Raw genomic sequence first — 12808 nt, 5'->3', positions numbered from 1 at the left:
GATCTTGTAACACAAACTACTCTGTTTATAGTAGACATTTTATTCTTATTATGGCTGACACTTTGATACCCATAATTGATGGAAGAGGCCATTATGGTGATCTAGTTTGCATGAAAATTTTCTTTTAAAAGTTCCTTTAACCAGTTCTACTTCTGATGTTAATTATGATTCTTTAAAGATTGTATTGATTAACTCTATTGTTTGATTTTATCAGGAATTGTTTCCCTGTTATTATAGGTATTACAGAATCATGATTATTGCCAGAAGATTTAGTCAATTAATCAACCTTGTCCATCACATTATTATAGTTACAATCAACCTTGGGAGAATAAACGAGGGGTGGAATACTTCTTATTTCTAAGGACAAATATTAATTTGTCAAGCAGGAATTGTCATTTCAGGCTGCTTTTGAAGTTTTAGTTTTGAAATGTTTATTTTATGTTATTGTGCTCCAGGGATTCTTTATAATGATTAGTCAGTCATAGCTGAATTGTTAAACTGATTTAAATCACTCTACAATTAATTCTATAATTTTAGGAAATTTTAATCTCCCTGTGGATGTGGGAAGTTCTTTCTTTAAAAAAAAAAAAAAAAAAATTCTTTATTGATTTTCCAAACATCAAAAGTGCACAACACAAATATGTATCCATATAATAAGTCAATAAAAGCACGTTCATTGTACAAATATACATGAATTACCATTTTTTCCCCACCCACCCAATGACTAATCGATAAAAACACAAAAACATAGATTCTTTCAATAAACTTTCCCTATTTAAAATAGTAATGTCATCCCACCCTGGATGTATTGTACTCAAAGGGCTAAAATTAGGATGGAAATAGAAATAGCCTCCCCCTTCTCTGGATGTGTATGAAAATAAACAAAAATTAAATTATAAACAAAGGACAACTATAGTGAAGTAATAAAAGATGTCAGGCCCCAAACCAGTTTAAATAATTTACTATGCCCCAACATGTCAGCATTCATTTTTTCATACCTATAGCTGGAGCACAGATTCACCCACCAAAAAGGAAAATTGAGGCGATCATAATTTTTCCAGTTACGAGTTACCATCTGCATAGCTATCCCAGTCATAATTAGGAAAAGTCGGCATTTATAACGGTCCATGGGGGGCTTAATATGTAATAATGTTCCACATATGACTACCTCATATATCAATGGAATTGATGATTCCAGTATGTTATTAATCTTTCCCCATATTGACTTCCAAAAGTTGACTATCAAAGGACATTAGAACAACAGATGATCCAGTGTCCCAATGTCTAGATGACAGTGCCAGCCAGTGGCGTACCAAGGGGAGGGTGGGGGGGTGGGGGGGGCGTGGCGCCCCTGGTGCCAGCCCTGAACGTCAGAGGAGGGGCGGGATCGCAGCGCAGGAAGCAGCGCCTAAGCAGCGCAGGGATCGCTGACGTCGCAATCCTGCTGCGGCTGCTTCATAGGTGGTGCAGGGAGGCCATGAGGGGGCGAGCAGTCCTTCGGGGTGGGTTGGGGCATCAGGCCTTCAGGGTGGGGCGGGCGGGCAGGCAGGCTTTCAAGGGGGAGGGGGGTGACAGGCAGGCAGGCCTTCAAGGGGTGACAGACCTTCAAGGGGGGGACAGGCCTTCGGGGGGGTGTGTGCAGACCTTCAAGGGGGAGGGACAGGCCTTCAAGGGGGGGGCAGGCAGGCCTTCAAGGGGGGGCAGGCAGGCCTTCAAGGGAGGGACAGGCCTACAAGGGGGTGGGACAGGCCTTCGGGGGGCACAGGCCTTCGGGGGGGTGTAGGCCTTTGGGGGGGTATAGGCCTTTGTGGGGGGTGCAGACCTGCAAGGGGGTGCAGGCCTTCAAGGGGGGGGGACAGGCCTTCAAGGGGGGAAAGGCAGGCAGGCCTTCAAGGGGGGGACAGGCCTACAAGGGGGGGACATGCCTACAAGGGGGTGGGACAGGCCTTCCAGGGTGGGACAGGCCTTGGGGGGGTGCAGGCCTTCAGGGGGGGGGTGCAGAACTTCAAGGGGGTGCAGGCCTTCAAGGGGGGGTGCAGGCCTTGGGGGGATGCAGACCTTCAAGGGGGTGCAGACCTTCAAGGGGGGACAGGCCTTCAAAGGGGGGACAGGCATGCAGGCCTTCAAGGGGGGACAGGCCTACAAGGGGGGGGACAAGCTACAAGGGGGTGGGACAGGCCTTCAAGGGGGTGACAGGCCTTCGGGGGGGGTGCAGACCTTCAAGGGGGTGCAGGCCTTCAAGGGGGGGACAGGCCTTCAAGGGGGGGACAGGCAGGCAGGCCTTCAAGGGGGGGACAGGCCTACAAGGGGGTGGGACAGGCCTTCAAGGGGGTGCAGGCCTTCAAGGGGAGATAGGCAGACCTTTAAGGGGGGACAGGCCTTTGGGGGGACCCTGGTTTAGAAGTACACGGAGGGAAGGGGGTGTTCAAAGAGACGTGCATATGCCAAACTTTGGGGGGGGGAAGAAATAATGGGTCTGAAAATAGAGGAGAGGGAGAGAGATGATGGACCATGGGATTTAGGGAGGGAAGGAACAGAAAGGGAGAGAAATTGGACACAAGGGATGGTGTGGAGGAGGGATAGAGATACTGGATAGGAGGGTAATTAGGAAAAGAAAGGGAGAGATGGTGGACTCTGGGGTGGTGGGGAAGGAGGGAGAGATGCCGGATGAAAGGGTAGTTAAGAAAAGGTGGATCTGTGGAGGGAGATGAAAAAAAGGAAAGATACCAGACTTCCTGGGAAGGGAAGGGAAATGGAAAAGGAGGACAGAGTTGGCAGATGGATGGTTAGCATGCAGAAAGAAGGAGACCCTGGCAAGCAAGTTATCAGAAGAAAACCAGAGCCTTGGACCAACAAGATTTGAAATATAACCAGACAATAAAAGGTAGAAAAATTAATTTTATTTTCTGTTTTGTGATTATAATATGTCAGATTTGAAATGTGTATCCTGCCAGAGCTGGTGTTGGACTGCAAACGTGAGCTAGGATTTAACAGAGAGAGGAAAAGTCCTTTTTGTTTCTTTATTTTATTTATACCACAGCGCCAGTGTGGTTAGGAGAATCCAAAGGGGGTGAAAAAGCTATAAAACCCACCAGGAGTTTTGAAAAAAACCACCCAACTTGGCAGGAAAATCGAATTGAAAAACCAATTCAATAGGCTGAATCGAATCAAAAATTTTTTTCCTGAATCTGGCAGCATTAGTTTGCGCTACTGTCTTAGACTTTAGGACCTGGGATTGGGGAGAGATGGCATCCTCAGTACTTTATAATGCAAGTGAAACAAGGATTTGGTCAGACTTTTGAAGGGTCTGCAGAAAAAAAATATTGTATAGGCCAGGGCCATGAGACAGCAGGAAATGGGAACTTTTCTTCCTTCTATTTTTGTGAATGGAAAGGCTGAGGATGTCAGAGAGTTCAGTTAAAATATGTGCTTTATAAGAAAATATAATAATGTGTTTTATAAAGTTTATAGCATAGCTGGCCTACCCAGTGAGGTGTTCCTAGTGGTGATGGTGGCAGCGTGTCAATGTGTTGAGAGGAAGAGGTGGTCTGGGAAATTCTACTGAGCAAACTCCGGGCCCATTTCCACCCCCCAGTTAGTCCACTCCACTCAACTGGTTCACACACTGAGTGGGTCTTTGGGTGTTGTTTTGGGATCTCTTCCAGTGGTTTATCAGTATCTCCTTCTGGTCCAAGGAAGGAAACTTTGTTATCCTTAGCATTGACCTACAGAATATGTTTGTAACAGTGCTGCTTGTGTGGCATTAGGCTATGTAGTGATCGAAAGAAAAAAACAAACCTTTGCACATTTTTGCACTATATGGTGGGTGTATGAGGAGATTCACATTTCCTGCACAGCTAAGTCCATGTGAAGTTACCTTGTGCTGTATTTGACATCTAGCAAGGTCTCTATTTGAAAGGAAAGATCTAAACTTAAAAATGAAGTGGCCAGAAGTTATGGTAAAAGCAGATAGTGTAGCTGGTTTTAAGAAAGATTTGGACAAATTCCTGGAGGAAAAGTCCATAATCTGTTATTAAGACATGGGGGAAGTGTCTGCTTGCCCTGGATCGGTAGCATGGAATGTTGCTACTCTTTGGGTTTTGACTAGGTATTAGTGTACTGGATTGGCTACCATGAGAATGGGCTACTGGGCTTGATGGACCATTGGTCTGACCCAGTTAGGCTATGTTATGTTACGTTCTCATCTGTAGGGGCCTTTGTTTTCACTTCTTATTTTAATGTATTTTTTTTCTGGGAGCTTGTCAGTGTTTTTTATAATGGGAACAAAAATGGAAGAGAATTAATGTGTGTGGGATGAGGGGGTAACTAATTTCTTCAGCTAAATAATTCAATCCACTTCAAACAGACATAGGAGAACTCAAGCACCATTCACACACCCTCCAACCAAAAATGTCAAAAGAAAAAAACTGTTCGACAACCTCCTAGCCATTCGAGCTGCAACCCTCGACCCCCAACTCTACAACCAATTGACATCGACCACAGACTACAAAACCTTCAAAAACAAATAAAAACCTTTCTATTCAAAAAACACATAAAACCGAATTAACACAATCAGAACTGTCCCAAGTATCACCTGCAACTACTCCATATGTACTTCTGATGTCATGACAATTTAGACATAATTTATGTTATGTTATGTTTGGAATATAAGAAAATTTTCACTGCCTGTTTCTATTCTGACCATTTATTCCGTTTCATGGTCATTACAAAAAATAGTTTTTTACATGGGGGGGGGGAGTGTCAAAAAACGATGGGCCCCGGGTGCCACATACCCTAGGTACGCCACTGGTGCCAGCATCTATTAGATTTAAAACTGTCCAACCTTTGTAACCTAATCAGGGTCCAAAAAGATCTATGTAACAAGAAAAAACATGTTTATCTCATAGATGCTGACACTGTACATCTCATCCTCCAAGTCCAAATTTGTGGCCATCGAGACGCAGAAATATACTGCTTTATCTCAATGCTCCAAATGTCTCTAAGACTAGATTTGTTTTTTTATTCAAGAATTCAGATATTAATTTATACCACCGGGAAGTTTGATGTCCTAGCAAATCTGTCTGGAAGCATAGGACCTGCAAGCTATAATGATTTTTTAGATTCCGCCAATTAGGGAACCCCTTCTGAATGGCCTGCTTCAACTGCAACCACTTATAATTTTGAGACTTTAAAATACTGAATGATAGTTGAAGTTGTGAAAAATCAATCATTTTCCCATTTGATAAAACATCATCTAATGTGCATATACCGCATGCATCCAGTGCTTCCAAAAGATCCCAGACTCGCCAATTTGAATCTTGGAGTTTAGCTACAAGGATTGATAAGTAGATTTCTCTATTGGAATATATATTAATTTATTAATAAATTTCAATATTTTCCAGGTGTCAAATATATTGTCCTTAATATATCTACATTGATCAAAGAAATAGGCCTATAATTTGAAACCAACATGGGATCTTTATTTGGCTTTGGTAAAACAATAGTTAAAGATTCTGCCATAGTACCTGAAATGTAACCTTTAGTTAGTTGAGCCTGATATAAATTTAAAAGATGAGGTAATAGGGTAATTTGGAATGATTTATAAAACTATACAACTCTAAGGGACTTCAACGCTGCTTGTAATTCTTTCAGTGATATAGACGCCTCAAGATTTCCTTTTATATGCTCAGGAATTTTTGGTCCCCTGATCAACTTTAAAAACTAAACCCTTAATTTCTTTATTTGAATAAGGCTCAGAAGAATATAAAGCTTTATAAAAGTTCAAAAATTGTTTTAAAATATTTCCAATTTGAGAATGAGTTTTACCCTTCTCATCTTTAATCGCAACAATCTTCACTTTTCTTTTTTTAGCTTTAAAGTAATTAGCTAATAATCTTCCCACTTTATTTGAGTTTCCCTAATCCAGAACCTGTTGAGAAAACAAATCTTTCCTGGCCAATTGTGAAGAAATCTCATTGTATTTATATTTTGCTTTTAAGAGGGCCTGCAAAGTAATTTGTTCCCATTTTGAGGCTAATTTTGACTCCAATGTGGGAAGTTCTGATGTTACAGCTGATCTTTTTTTGCACATGGTTGATGGGCTGGAAGCAAATTGTAACTTCTTCAGAAGGGGGTTCCCTGATTGGCAAAATCTAAAAAATTTTTATAGTTTGCAGATCCTTTCCTTCCAGATAGATTCGTTAGAACATCAGGCCGCCAGGTGGTATAAATTAATATCAGGTGGTATAAATTAATATCAGAGTTCTTGAATAAAAAAACAAAAATGGTCTTCGTGACATTTGGAGCATCGAGATAAAGCAGTATATTTCTGCATCTCGATAGCCACGAATTTGGACTTGGAGATTGAAATGTACAGCGTCAGCATCTATGAGACAGACATGTTTTTTTTATTACATAGATCTTTTTGGAGCCCTGTTAGGTTGCATAAGTTAGATAATTCTAAATGTAATAGATGCTGGCATTGTCATTTAGACATTGGGACACTGGATCATCTGGTGTTCTATTGTCCTTTGATACTTTACTTCTGGAGGTCAATATGGAGTAGAATAAATAACATTTTGGAATCAATTCCTCTAACGTATGAGGCAGTTATTTGTGGTAGAATATTACATGTTAATCCCCTTATAGATCAATATAAAAGTTATCTTTTCCTTATAATGACTGGAATAGCCATCCAGATGATCACCCGAAATTGGAAGAACTGTGATCATTTAAATTTTTCATTCAGGTGGGCAATTCTTTCAAGTATTTGAAAGAATAAATGCTGAAAATTTAGGACATGGTAATATATTTAAATTAATATGGGGCCCATTGGCACCTTATGTTACCTCATTGTAATTGTTTGTTGACTGTGAATCAGTTTGTTCTTTACTTTGGTACATATCCAGGGCAGGGGGGAGGGGGATTCTTTATGTCATAAATTTATTTTTGAATATTTATAATTGGGATGGGTGAGAAGATATCATTATTCAGAATAGATAGGATATTTATGATAATATATGTTTGTGCTATACGGAATGATAATTGTTTGGGTGGACAGGTGGGTGGGGGGGGGAAATGGATGATTATGAACACGAGAAAGATGAATGTGCTTTTATTGTATTACTATGAGCTGCATTGGTTGTATTGCACTGTTATAGTTTTGAAAATTAATAAATAATTTTTTAAAAAAATAACTTCTTCAAACCATATTAATGGACATATTTTGAACCTTGTAATTGTGGACAAAAATATATCTGTTAATTTCGCTAGAATAGATCATGTGATAAGTGTTCTTTGGTCTGATCATTATGTTATTAAAATTCATTTTAAGGCTATGTCTTTAGAGACATTATTTTGAACTTAAGCAATTGACATGGCAAGCTCCTTATGAGTTACCCAATCTGAATCTGTTTTATGTATTAATCAATCTCAGTTTGAGTCATTGGATGTAATTGAAGAAGGCCTGGTTTGGTGCAAACTATGCAGAAGCAGTAGCAGGGCATGACAGAGACCTTCCTAGTCCTGATCAGAGGGTCTTATATACATTTAAAACTTTGAAAAAGTAAAGATGATAAACAAAAGACCAGGAAACCAATATATAGCATAGGAAAAGGGGAATTCACTATTTATGTGAGGTGTTAGGTGGGGCAGGACCATATGAAAATCAGGTATAGATATACATAATACATACATAGAGGTATTAATGACTCCATCTTGTTTTCTGTCTCTGTCCTCTCTGCATCTTTGTGCAGTTTCCCGCCTTGAGCCTCATGGCCTAATTGATAACAGATGTGCTTGAGCTGTTTAGGTTGGAGCATATTTGATATCATATTCCAATGATAGGTATAGGAAAAAAGCTGTCTTGTATTAAATATGAATGAAATATGTTGTGTGGATCTATGGATGTTTGGGGCCCCGAATGTGTGGTGTGTGGTATGAATGATGTGTGAGAGAATGGTATGTATTTAATTTCAAATGTTTTACATATATAAGATTCAAGACACTTTAAGGAGAAATCCTGAGAATAACATCTGGAATTTGACCTCTTTGACCACCAGCATAGAAAGGGTCTGGGTCTTCTATGTGTGTGTCAGTGAAATTTGAAACTCAGTTCTTCCAAAACAAGGTTTCGTCTGACACAGACAAGCTGTTTGATTTCAGCTTTTTGAGAATGACAAAAAGTGTTCATTGGGTATGTTATAATGTTTTATGCATATTCAGAAATTAATGTAAACAAAAATATGATTTAAAAAAACTTGTCTTTGAGTTTGTAAAATGTGTTCCTATGTAAAGGAACCTAAGGACAGCCTCTGTAGGCTGATTGGTTGACAAGTGATGATGTCAGTGAAAAATATAAAAGGAACACAACAGTATTGATTCTTTGGAGACCTTTACTTCAGGAGAGGTGCATGTTACGCGCTTGGGGGAGGGTCTCCCATGCCCACATGCCTTGTGATAGTGGACTTTATGACTAAAATTAATAAATAATATTTATACTGATAATATGTGGGCATTTGTCATTTTTCCTGGGCAACTAAGGGAAGGATTTGGTAAGGTCCCTGCTCAGTGATACAAGATATACTGTAGATCAATGGAACGCTGTTCTTGTAAATTAATTAGATAGCATTGCCCCTGTTGTATCTTCCCATAAAGTTCCTTGGAATTCTGAAAATATCAAAAATTTGAAATGTAAATTGAGACAGTCTGAGTGGCAGTCGAGTTTCTCTGGATAAATATCTTAAATTACAAATTTATAGTTCTGCAATTCTAGAAGCTAAAAATAATTACCATCCTGTAAATGTTTTTATGGGGTTTTGTCTTTCCATCTTGTAGGATGAATTTGAAAAAAGGTTTTAATAATGATACTGTTAATTAATGTTTTATTGTGTTTGTTCTGTCGAACATGTTTTAGTATTTTTAATATATATGCACGTAATTTTGAAAACCGCATAGCTTTTATGCGGTATATAAATTTTTAAATAAATAAATAATTATTTTAATGCTGTGATTGAAATTACTTTTTCTTCATCAAAAGAATTGTTTGCTGTTGTAACTCATTTGAAGGCAGCTATGGACCATTATTAAAGGGACAATTATTAGATAGGAACTTAATAGGGAATTATAGATTGATTTCCTCTTTGCCTTTTCTTGCTAGGGTATTGGAGAAAGTAGTTTATGATCAGCTTTTAGATATTTTAGACGTTAATAGCATTCTTGACCATAATCAATTTGGGTTTCAAGCCATGCATGATACTGAAACGTTATTATTATCCTTTCTTGATATGATTAGGGTGGGTTTTGATAGGAGTGAAATCTATCTGCTGATTAGTTTGGACATTTCAGCAGCCTTTGACACTTAATCATGAGATATTGATTAACAAGTTGAAGTAAATTGGAATTACTAGTTTAGTACTAGATCGGTTTACTTTATTTCTTAAGGATAGGATATTTTTGTATACCAATCAATAATGGTCACCCAGGCCACCAGGACGTCTATCTTTATACTACATTTTTTACCACAATTTTGTCCAAGTCCCAGAACAAGACCATTTGGACATGGGAGGGGCCAGTTCTGTAATGGACTGGCCATCCAGACAAGGCAACAGAGCAGTTGGGCACCTTACAGAGCACTGCTGTGAACTTCACATCTCACCAGGACTCCCTTATAGGTCATGGTGAGCCCCCCAAAACCTACTATACCAGGGGTGTCAAAGTCCCTCCTCGAGGGCTGCAATCCAGTCGGGTTTTCAGGATTTCCCCAATGAATATGCATGAGATCTATTTGCATATACTGCTTTCATTGTTTGCTAATAGATCTCATGCATATTCATTGGGGAAATCCTGAAAATCCGACCGGATTGCGGCCTTTGAGGAGGGACTTTGACACCCCTGCACTATACCCACCTGTCTACAATCCTGCCCTTATGGCTGCAGGTGGCACCTATATGGCAAAAGAGTAGGGTTTGGTTTTTTGGGGGGGGCTCACATTTTCCACCATGAATGTAGTGGTTAAAGTGCCTTAGGGGACTTGCTACTTCTCTCTATGGTTCACTAGCCCCCCCCCCCCTCCAGTCTATTTAAAACACCTATGTGCAGCTCTACTACTACTATTAATTATGTGGTCACCCTAAAGCTAATTTATCTCACATGTTTTGGACATGTCCTTTAATATGCCAATTTTGGAATGTTGTTTTTTCTAAAGTTGAGCAAATGTGGGAAATTATTGGCATTGCAATAGTTATAACATATTTTGGATTTTTGATGTTAGGCATCCTATTCCAAGAGACCTAAAAGGCTTTCTTCAAAGAACAATTTTATCAGGTTTGAAAGTCATACTTTATCTCTGGATTGGACCTTTAAGACCAACATATAGTCATTGGCGTTCTAGAATGCTACACATTTTAACAATGGAAAGTATGCAATTATCAGAATGGGACACTAGACAGGGAAGACAATTTTTTACTATTTGGCAACCTTATTTAGATACATTAACACCACATACTTGCAGTCGCATATTATTTAATATTACAGTTCTAAAATGGGAGAAAAAAGGGAGGGAATTGAGTATATTTGTTTTTAATGATAATGTTTATTGTATATTAACTCTGTAAATTTTGTTTTTCTTCTTTTATTTGTAATGATTTTTCTTACTCTTTTGTTTATATTTGAAATTTAATAAATATGATTTGCATTAATTATTTCTATAGTGCTACCAGGCGCACGCAGCACTGCACATAGTCACAAAGAAGAAGAAAACAGTCCCTGCTCAAAAGAGAACATAAGAACATAAGCATTGCCTCTGCCGGGTCAGACCAGGGGTCCATCGTGCCCAGCAGTCCATTCCAGCGGCGGTCCGTGACCTGTAAGTGGTCTTTAACCTAAATTCTTTATTCCCTATTCATTTAGTACCTGTATAGTTACCTTCTATCTGAACAAACAGCCAAGACAAACAGGATGTCTGGATACAGTTAAGGAGAATGGTTAATCAGCTGGTTGGGTTGGAAGGCAAAGGAGTGGGGTTAAGGATTGAAGGCTATATCAAAAAGGTGGGTTTTCAGTCTGCTGGGAAGGGAAAGGGATTGATGGACAAACTTGGGTAATTTATTCCAGGTATAGGGGGCAGCTAGATGAAAGAAATGAAGTCTGGAATTGGCAATGGAGGAGAAGGGTACAGCTAAGAGTGGCTTATCTGATGAACGGAGTTCTCTGGGAGGTGTATAAGGAGAGAGAAGAGAAGAGAGATATTGAGAGGCAGTAGAATGAACACACTTGTAGGTCAGCAATAAGATCTTAATCTGTATGCGATGGCAGATAGGGAGCCAGTGAAGTGACTTAAGGAGAAGTATGACATGAGCATAGCGAGGTTGGTAGAAGATGAGTCGTGCAGCAGAATTTTGCACGACTGCAAGGGGAGAGAAGCAAGGGGGGGATTGCAAGGGGGGAGAAGCGACACTGTGAAAGAACAGTTAGAAGTAGATTGCAGTAATATAAGCATGAGGTTATGAGCACGTGGACAAGGGTCCGGGTAGTGTGCTCAGAGAGGGAGGGGCAAATTTTGGTGATACTGAAGAGATAGAAGTGGCAGGTCTTAGCAACTTGTTGAATGTTGTGACAGGGAAGCTCCTGTCACAGGTTCAAAATCTGCTTTAAACCCTTCCACAAAAGAAAATGTGCCTATTCCTAAGCTAAGGAACCTGCCCATTAACTCTGTTCCAAGTGCTAAGATCAGACAGGTAGGGAAGAACAAAGTAGGGATGGCAGAGAGGTACAGAATACCTGTTTCAAGCCCCCAAAATTCCTTTTATAAATCATCTTTTCATTCTCAGGTTAAACATCTGGTCAGGCAATCTGACACAGCAAGGATTAAGGAAAGGGGTGGAGCTGACAGGCAGAACGTGCTTAGAGCACAAGTGAAAGTTTCACAGCAGGATAAATCCAAGCCAGCTGAGAACACACACAGACAATCAGGAACCTGGAGGGAAGGACATTCCTCACAGATCAGGGCACAGAAGGCTAGAAGCTCTGTCTTACTGCCTTCTGCTAGAAAACCTCCTTTCCCAAAGCACAGCCATGCTGACAAAGCTTTACTTCCCAAGCAGAGGCTAACTGGAAGAGAAAAGTTCTTTGAGCAGGGCTGGCCAAATGCTGCTCCAGAGGATAGCTTGTATCCAGCTTCAGAGAGTGAGGAATCTCTTATGAAGGTAGAGGGAGATATCTCTGTGGGGAATGAAATGGGCAGCAGCCCAGAAGCCCTAGACTATATGTCTGAATGCAGCATGAGTCAGTAAGGTACTGTGTGGGGGAAGGGAATGAAAGTTTGTTGTGTAACAATGATCTAAAGTACTTAAAAGAAACATTTCTGTCCTTATGAGGGACTATTTAATGAATGAGAATGTGAGGATTGGTTAGCAACAGAAATTAAATCAGAATCCCTGTATGCAAGCAAAGCATAATGAGTGGGGGAGGGGTTAAAGCTGTTTGACAATGGAAAACCAAATATTAAAAATAATCAGGGTGAGTTACATGCAACTTCAAATGCTTTATAGATTGAAGCCAATATTACTAGCCCATGATTTCCATACTGTGGCTCAGACATTGATCTTAAGTAGGGTGGATTATTGTTATTCACTATACTTAGGAGTTGTGAAAGGGAAGTTGAGGGCTTTGCAAATGCTTATCCAACTCCGCTGCAAGATTAATCACAGGGGTTCCTAGGAGTACCCATATAATTCCTGTGTTGAAGAAACTACACTGGTTACCTATGCAACACAGAGTGCAGTTTAAGATTGTTGCGATTATACATCAG

The 12808-nt window shown here is 40.0% G+C and overlaps 1 protein-coding gene across 7 annotated transcripts in view; it reads right to left on the bottom strand.

The window, feature by feature from the left end:
• Nucleotides 1-12808, bottom strand: part of COL6A3 (collagen type VI alpha 3 chain) — a 1265605-nt gene that overhangs the window by 976324 nt on the left and 276473 nt on the right. The window lies entirely within an intron of this gene.

Source organism: Geotrypetes seraphini, chromosome 5, assembly GCF_902459505.1.
Source record: "Geotrypetes seraphini chromosome 5, aGeoSer1.1, whole genome shotgun sequence".
Taxonomy (NCBI): Eukaryota; Metazoa; Chordata; class Amphibia; order Gymnophiona; family Dermophiidae; genus Geotrypetes; species Geotrypetes seraphini.
The sequence above is the reverse complement of the archived record's forward strand: the minus strand, read 5'-3'. Positions and strand labels throughout refer to the sequence as shown.